Source organism: Malania oleifera, chromosome 3, assembly GCF_029873635.1.
Source record: "Malania oleifera isolate guangnan ecotype guangnan chromosome 3, ASM2987363v1, whole genome shotgun sequence".
NCBI classification, from domain to species: domain Eukaryota; kingdom Viridiplantae; phylum Streptophyta; class Magnoliopsida; order Santalales; family Ximeniaceae; genus Malania; species Malania oleifera.
In genome coordinates, this window is record NC_080419.1 from 30,467,656 (window position 1) to 30,475,589 (window position 7,934).

A 7,934-nucleotide genomic window follows, 5' to 3' on the forward strand; every position below is an offset into this window, starting at 1 on the left:
GTACACAAGATACCACAACAGAATGATGTGGTGGAAAGGATGAACAGAATAATAACTATAAAGAGTTTGGTATCTCAGGTTAAATGCAAAACTTGCAAAGAACTTATGGGCAGAGGTAATGAATATGATATGTTTCTTGATTAACATATTGTTGACGTGATAGGTCACACCCAATTTTGATCATGACAAATACTCTTGGTACTATGGTTATACTAAGGCTTGCATGTAGGTTCACCTTGCACGCGTCCTCAAACTGAAAGACATATCATGATGGCGTGTGGTGTTCGTGCTAATAAATGAAGAAGTTTTGTATTGTATTTGTAATTATTTTTCATTTTCTGCATTCTGAGATGTAATATTATTATGGATTGTACACCCCTATGACTTGTAATAATTTGCATCATGCATGATAGGTAAGTATGCTCAAACAAACCCTAGTTGGACCTTTGGTACCTACACTTAGTGCATAGAGTCCCTAACATCACTTTATTATATCTGGGGAATTAAATAAGGCAAAATTGGACCTTATATTGAAAATCTTGTGAGAGCTTAGGTGACTGAACCTGTGGCATTTAAAATGCCTCGGGCGACCAAACCCTGGAAAAAGTCAAATTGTTGACTTCTTGTTTGGCAGACCGAACTAATTTGAACGTATCCTCCTCGGTCACCCGAACCCGTGTCAAAACACTTTTTACCAACCCAGGTGCCAGAACCTTCACGTTCAAAAAGACCTTGAGCGACTGAACTTGCTAGTTTGGTTAACCGAACTCAGCTTCGGGCACCTGAATCGCGGACAAAAAGTTTCTGCCTTTTGTTCAGCCAACCGACCCTGACTTTGAGCACCCAAACCTTTAAAAATTGATTTTCTAATTGAGTCTGTTCAGGCACCCGAACCTCTGACCGGGCACCCGAAACTTGCAGATTAAATTAATTTTTACTAAAAATTAAAAGGGGTAAACTGGGTTAATTTTTCTAAACTTGTTTTAAACTTTTCTAATTATCCCCATTGAGTCCCTAACGATCAAAAATTACCCCTTGCCTATATATACATGTTCATTTGTAATAATTAGAAAAGGGATTAGCAATTTAATTAAGGCCAAAATTCTCTCAAATTCAAAAAATCTCTTTTTAGCCTATACGACTCCCAAACACTCCAGAACTTCATTTTCCTTAATCTATTAAGCGTTATGAGTATTTCTAAAGTGATTGTACTTAATCTTCCTAGCTAGTACTCTCATTAGCTATATTGTCTGATTGATTTTATTTGAGAGTATAGCATTAAGTTATTCCTCAAATTTCATTTGAAAAATCTTGTGTGGGAAGTTAGAAGGTTGTGGTTCTTGCATTGTCATTGCAAGACACATAAGCCTATATTTTTGTATGCAAAAATTATTTTCAAATTTTGCATTCAAACACTCCTTGTGCTTAGTATATTGAGAACATCTTGCTAAGTTTGTTTGAATCAATTTGCTAGCATATTTGAAACCTTGATCTGATATTAAGATATTCAAATATTGTGTTTCAAATCTTGCTTAGGTTTGCACTCTTGATCATTGATTGATTATCTATACTTGACAGAGTGTTTAGCACACATTAGAGCACTGAGCATATTTATATATCATACGTGCTTGCATTATTGCTTGAACTATACTGGTGTACATATCTGCTTGTAAAGAAGCATATTTCCGTGTACAAAAATTTCATATCATTTGTCATCTTCTAGGTGTGGATCTGAAGGGAAACTAGCCCTGTGGAATCGTCTTACATTGGCTTACACCCCGTTAGGAAAGCTCGGTGCACCACCCTAGTAAGGCGTGTTGATTAGGTGCCGCTCCACTCGTTTAAGTGAGCCGTAGTGGAATAATTGTATTGGTGTAGCTAAGGCGGGGACGTGGGCAATTTGGTCAAAGCTCGATAACATATTGTGTGTATTGTTTACTTTTTCGCACTTTACTACACGTGTATGTCTATTTACTGATTGCATAGACTGACCATAGGTTGTGTACTACTGTTATAAATTCGGTTTACCTAGGCGATAATTTTTTAAATGCCCAATTCACTCCCCCTCTTTGGGTTGCACTAAAGCTAACATTTGGTATCAGAGCCTCGTAACTTAAACTTAAGCATCATTTAGTAAAAGATCATGATGGCTTGTGTTAGTGCACCCCTTTCATGTGAGAGAAGATTGATCACACACCCACCAATATTCTGTGGTGATAACTATGCTGTATAGAAATTCAGAATGACTGTGTTTGTGAAAGCTTTAAATTTGAAATTTTGGGATGTCATTGATCAGGGTGATAGTGTGCTTGTTAAATCCATTGGTTGTACTAGTGTTCCTAAATCTGAGTATGATTGAATGATCACAATAAGAACTTAGTGCAGGTAAATTTTGATGTCATGAATACCTTACTACATGCTTTAGATTCTAATATTTTATGTGAGGTTATGGCGTGTAGCAATGTTAAGGAGATCCGGGATGAACTTGAGAGGATATATGGAGCACCTATGTAAAACAAGGTGATCTCTCCATGTGACTCAAGCTCTATTGATCTTGAAGGAGGTAACCAGTGCTTTAATTTGTTGCTTTAACTAATAATAAGGTTATCTCTATTCCTTTTGTTTTAGAAGATAAATTTAAAAATGATTCATGTGTTAATTTGAATGATGTGTTTGGTTGTGAATCATATGATAGTACTTATGATCAAAGCATGCCAACTTATGAAGAATTGCAAATTGAATATGTTAGGACTCATAAGTTACTTGTTAAATGTAATAAGAAATATGCTGTTTTGGAAAACAAGTATGAAGCATGCATGAAAGAATGTGAATCTAAAGTTCTTGTTGAAAGAGAAAATGACCTAAAAATTAAAAGACTGTTAAGCAAGAATGAATCATTAGAAAAAGAATTGACTGTCTTGAAATCTAAAATTTCAAATGATAATAATAAAGACCATTTGATTGTAGAATTTGTACAAAAAGCAAACAATATGACTAAGGAATTCATTAAACTTCAAGATGTTTGCAAGAGTATTAAAAATTTGAAAATAAAAGAGTTAGAAAAGAAACTTGTGAACTAGTCTAAGATCATTTACAATTTCATGTGAGGCAAGGACAACTTTGATAAGTTGTTAGTATTACAGAAAATGGCCTTAGATAGGGAAGGTAGAGGTTATAACGGAATTAGAAATAGGAAGAAGAAAAACCTATACATGGGGTACTTTGTTAGGGAGTCCAAAGATTATGCCAATACCTCTTTCGGTCCATACACCCATATGTATTGTGCACTATGTAAAAAGAGGGGGCATACCAAAATTGATTGTGCGTTTAAAAGAAAGGGTGTTAAAATAAAACAAGTTTGAAGAGTGAAATTCGATCCCATCTCTTATTGATCCTTAGGTGTTCCCTTGCATCCATAAAGTAGGTTAGGAAGACTCCATAAAACCCTAGATTTTATATTTAAATCATAGGGGTCTTTCCATGTGGGCATTGGTCAAAGGAAAAATGTAAACCAAGTTTGGGCTACTGAACCCATTTGTGCTTTGGCACTTCGAGCGACCGAACTTGTAAGTCTGACCAAGGCATTGACCATCACTTGGGCTACTGAACTTTCTCAGCTGAGCACTCTCTGTTCATAGTCTGATCTCTCTCTCAGCCTATACTCTTATATTGTGACAACCAAGCGGCTCTTCATATTGCTCAGAATCCAGTTTTCCACGAACGTACAAAACATATAGAAATCGATTGTCACATTATTCATTAGAAGTTACGAACTGACCTATTTTTCACTAAGCACAATCCTACCCACAGTCAGCTTACCGATATCTTTACCAAAGCTTTGGGTCGTGACCATTTCCAAAATTTATCACGCAAATTGGGCATTACAGATTTTCATGCTCCAACTTGAGGGGGATTATTAAAGCAATATACCCTTTCCATATAGAAAAATATACACTTTCCCATTTTTCTCTAATTTTAACAATTTTGAATAAACTGGTTAAGTCAGTTGGAATCACGGCATTCCTCCACCATTGTAGGATTTATATTAAAGTTTAATCTAGTTACTTTGAGAATATAAAATATATATATATACTTTTAGGTATAATTTATTTGAACAGTTGAACATTTGGGAAAATAATGTTTTGATATATATATATATATGTATATATATATATATATATATATATATGGAAAAGAAATTGTGTGGCAGAAATACAATTTTCATAATTTTAACTGGCTGATATGAGTATAGAATGATGAAATTACTATTGATTTTTGAACTACTAGTTAGCTATGAGTACAGTTTATGGTGAATATTGAATGTTGTGAATGTTGACTGCTTCAGATTGCTACGTGATAAATAATGTGATTTGTGTGCATGGAATTTTTGTGTGGTTATTCATGTGTATCACAATATAATGTTGGCAGGCCTAAGGAGTTCGTTATATTGCCTAGATGTAATGACGATATACATTTGCAGGCCGGAGGAGTTCGTATATTGTCATTATATATTGGGGTAGAGCATTGGCAGGCCTGAGGAGGTTGTTCTACTAATATACTATGGGTAGGTCATAGGGGTTTGTACTGGTGGTTAGTGGTGCCTTTGTGGACCATGATGTGATACATATGATGATTGTCCTGTGTGGACCATGTGATGATGATTGTCTTGTATGGGCTAGTCCTGTGTGAACCATGTGATGATGATTGTCATGTGTGGACCATGTCATGATGATTGTTCTGTGTGGACCATGTGATGATGTTTGTCCTGTGTTGACCTTGTGTTGATATTTGTTTTGTATGGATGAGAGTCCTACGTGGACAATATGTTTATGTGGAGTGTGATCTAATAAGATAAATGATAATAATAATTAACTTATATGTATATATATATATATGACAAGGTAAAACTTTCTGCTAAGAGCTTGTTGAGAAAGGCGAGTGCCCTGATATTTTCAGTTTGATGCCAAAGAATAGGGAAACTACTTGTATGAGCGGGTAATCTTTCCTATTCTTGGGGAACTTTGTCTATATACATAGCTCGAGAGCTTACTGAGTAAGGTAAGTGCCCTGATACTGGTATTAGAGTAGAGGGAAGCTACTTGCATTGGCAGGTAATCTTCCATATTCTTGGATTTTATTATTAAAAATTAATTATTAAATGTGAGTATGGAACCAAAGATTAGAACTTGTGCATATTAAATGTGAGTATGAATTCAGAGATTTATGTTGAAATTAATGATGTGTTTTCTCAGCAGGAGTTGGTGATGATTGGCAAACGATAGTATATTTTGTAATATTTAAACACTCTGCCACACACTGCTATGATTTTTCTTTCTTCCTTACTTGAGATGTGTCTCACCCTAGTGGATGATATGTTTTTCAGGTCCATCATGGAGATCGTGACTTAGGGCTCTGGCAGGGTAGTATTTTTGGTAAATCTGGGAAGTCATGTAAAAACAGTTTATGTAAGTTTATATTTTTTTTAAATACCGGTATGTAATACAAACGAATGCGGCGAATGTTTATGGGGTATGTATATGTATATAGGTTGACTCTGGTATTTGAATTGAGATTATATGTTTTTATTCCGCTGCATCATTTTGGTGTATGGTATCAAAGCAAGTGAATGTAACACTGTAACCTCCGAGCCTCACTTGACAGGTTTAGGGGCGTTACAACTGTGAATTTTTTTGAAGCACGCACAACCTTGTGCATATTAGCGTACTTGCATTTTTAAGCTTTTAGCCTTTCTTAGAAAGACTTTTAGTGTATTTTGGATCCTTTAGTTCGAGTTACTAAGTTATTTGGTAAGGGCAACAAGTTTACATTTGTTTTAAACTACCATTGATAAAAAAATTACATGTGTGTGCGTATTTATACTTCTCATTGTTCTTATCTATAATAAATTCTTCTGTGTGCTAAATTAATTAATAAAACAAAATACATTATATACTTCATTAATCTATTAGACACATAAGATATACGAATAATACAAATATAAAATAGTTAGAAAAGAAAGAAGGTTGAAGTTGAGAAATATAGAACATAAATATCACATTACTAGTATTATCAAAATAAAATATTTTCCTAACAAGTTAGTATTTTCAAATTGTTAATTAATGAATCTATTGGGAGTATTTAAAGAAATAGTAAATTTTGTATCATTGTCATCCTTTTTATAATCTTTTCCCCCTCTTGCCACTTAGTATATTGAGAATGATATATGAAAGAGAGGGAAAAAGTAAGAACAAAAAGTGAAAAATAAAATAATTTTTTGATGTAACAGTCCTGTAGCGGTTACGTAACGGCCGTAGCGGCCTTTACGTAATGGTCGCGGTCCATAACGACTGCTACGGCGGTAATTTTTTTTCCCACCGATTTTTCGGTGTGTAACGGTATTGGTAACCCAAAAAACCATTATGTAACGGTGTTACATAACAGTCACGACTTTTATTTAAAACCATGTGACTAGATGGGCCAATAAGCTTCCTCTATTCTTGTGGAGATACGAAATGAAGAGTAAGGCTATCATTAGAGAAGCACCTATTAACCTCACATTTGGCATGGAGGTCAATTCACATTGTTAAAAAATGATATTTTGAAATTTTTTCAACACAACCGAGAAACAAGTGATGTTCCTACTGTTAAAAATTTTACTTGTGAGTTTGTCCCACATTGGAAAAAGTGAATAAATGATGGGTACTTATATACATGGTGGGGCCCAAGATCCAATAGGTTTAAGCTTTTGGATCAAGTTGGTGCTCACCCATGTGTATCAAACACACCTATGGACTCTTCCGTTACTAAAACCTACTTCCTTGCAAACGTAAAGAAAGATCACCCATCACTTAATTAGTCGCACCAATATGTGTTGTCATGTCTTAATGATTAAGAAATATGACTTACAGAATGACTCATAAAATGAGTCTTTTAGTAGCACCAAGATGTGTTATCATGAATTATTGATTATTATTAAAAATTCGCGCATGTAAATAACATGCATTGATCCAAACTCAAATTAGGCCAATACTAATTTTGTTAATGGTTCGGTTCCTCCATTTGTTGATGACAATTTTGAGATAATTTTATCATTTTTCCCCCTAAACTAATGCCACTCAAAAAATCAATTTACTCCTTATTTCACATGTTTTATGACTAAATCTAACAAAATTTTCTCTATGGTTCTTCAATATATATACGGAATGGAGAGTGGTTAATTACTAAGTTTGTGAATTAGATGTTGATATTAAATTGGTTTTTTATTTTTTATTTTTTGAAGGACTTGTTGGTTTTCCAAAAGATAGTTAAATATGGATTAGATAATAATAATAATAATAATACTAATAATAATAATAATAATAAGATAGTTAACTATCAATTACTAGAGAATATATGATATAGTTAGGAATGAAGAAGAGGACTTGAGATTTTTTTTTTTTATTTAGCTATCTATTTTATTTCTTTGAAATTACTTGGGATTTATTTTGTAATTTTTATTTCTTTAGGGATTAAGAGCCATTTCTCTTCATTTGTTTCTTATTTAGATTAAGATTTAGGGTTTAAGCCGAAATAATTAATAGATTTTATATTTGCGCTGTGTAGTCAGATGGTGTAAACCTGAGATAGGTTGGGTTAAGTTGAATGTGGATGGAAGTTGTAGAGGTAACCTAGGTGATTGTGGTGGTGGAGGTGTGATAAAAGATGAAAAAAGATTATTTATAGTAGTTTTTTCCTCACTACTAGGTTATGAAACCAATAAGATGACTAAATTGAAAACAATTATTAGAGGGATTAATCTACGCAAAGATCTTGGGTTTCATCAAGTGGAAATTACCTATGACTCTGCTTTGTTAGGTTCAGTGGATTAATTCTGGAAAGTGTTCGACTTGGAACATATGGAAATTGTAGGGAAGAGCTTGTGTTAGCATTGAGAG